This window comes from Cucurbita pepo, unplaced genomic scaffold, assembly GCF_002806865.2.
Source record: "Cucurbita pepo subsp. pepo cultivar mu-cu-16 unplaced genomic scaffold, ASM280686v2 Cp4.1_scaffold000149, whole genome shotgun sequence".
Lineage (NCBI taxonomy): Eukaryota > Viridiplantae > Streptophyta > Magnoliopsida > Cucurbitales > Cucurbitaceae > Cucurbita > Cucurbita pepo.
Window position 1 is genome coordinate 32,469 of NW_019646440.1, and position 1,595 is coordinate 34,063.

Genomic DNA, 1,595 nt, shown 5'->3' on the forward strand with positions numbered 1-1,595 from the left:
TTTGTGGATGATAAGGTGTCGCCACTCTATGTTTTACATTGTATCTCTCTAAAAGACTATTCATCAATCTGTTCACAAAGTGCGTTTCCTCATCGCTGATTAATGCTCTTGGTACACCAAACCTAGTGAATATGTTTCTTTTTAAAAACTTGAGTACGGTCTTCCCATCGTTGGATGGACAAGCTATTCCTTCCATCCACTTGGACAGGGGTAGCTCATTTTTTTACCTGTCCTTTGACATTGATCACAACCCTTGCAAAATTCTTTTGCATCTTTCAAAATTGTTGGCCAATAGAAACCCGATTGAAATACCTTGGCTGCTGTCCTTTGCCCTCCAAAATGATCTCCCGTACAAGGCCTCAAACGGTGCCATTCCAATAGTTGCTTGGAAACTGTTGTTATACGAGAATTCCATTAGGTGGAGTTTGGAATCCCAACTTTCCTTAAAATCTAGTACGCAAGCGCCTAGCATGTCCTCTAGAATTTGGTTTAAACGCTCCGTTTGTCCATCTGTTTGGGGGTGAAAGGCGGTACTAAAGTCGAGGCGGGTACCCAGTGCTTTTTGAAGTCCGCGCCAAAACGCTGACGTAAAGCGTGGATCCCGATCCGACACTATAGACACTGGGACTCCATGTAGTCTTACTATTTCTTTCACGTACAGTTGTGCCCAATTGTCAACTGTATATGTAACCTTCCCAGGTAGAAAGTGTGCCGACTTGGTCAACCTATCGACAACTACCCAGATCACTGTATAGCCCTTGGGCGTTTTGGGTAAACCTACTATGAAGTCCATCGCTATGTTTTCCCACTTCCACTCTGGTATGCTTAGGGGCTAGACTGATTGTAATTTGATTGTATCCCGAATAACCATCCAAGAAGCAATAATGTGACTTTACAGCAAGCCTATCAAGCATTTGATCAATGCATGGTAAGGGAAAATGATCCTTACATGTCGCTTTGTTTAGCATTCTATAATCCATGCAAATTCTCCATCCATTCACTATTCTAGTGGAGATCAACTCATTGTTCTCATTTGCNCATTAGCTATTCTAGTGGGGATCAACTTATTGTTCTCATTTGCCATTACTGTTATCCCTCCTTTCTTTGGAACACATTGAATAGGATTGACCCAGCTGTTGTTTACAATTGGATAAATTATTCCAGCATCTAGTCATTTATGAATCTCCTTTCTAACGACCTCCTACATCATGTGATTTAATTGTCTTTGGTGCTGAATGGATTTAATTTTTTCTTCCTCCAATTGTATCTTGTGCTTGCATAGTGAACCCTAAATAAGCATATTTAAGGTCCACTATCGCCCCCTTGTGCTTCTTCAATGTTTCTAGGAGCATATCCTCTTGAGCCGAAGATAATGTCGCTGAGATGATGATGGGTAGTGTCTTCTGTCACCTAAATAAGCATATTTAAGGTTAGGCGGGAGTGGTTTCAAGTCCAACTGCGGCGCTTCCTCAATAGATGGTCTCATTGGCGAACTCTTTCTTCCCTCACATTCTAGTGACTCAAAAGTTCTGCTGAATTCACCTAAAAATGCGAACTGTTCTATTATGTCATTCCAGCTGCTGTCTTCTTCCTGC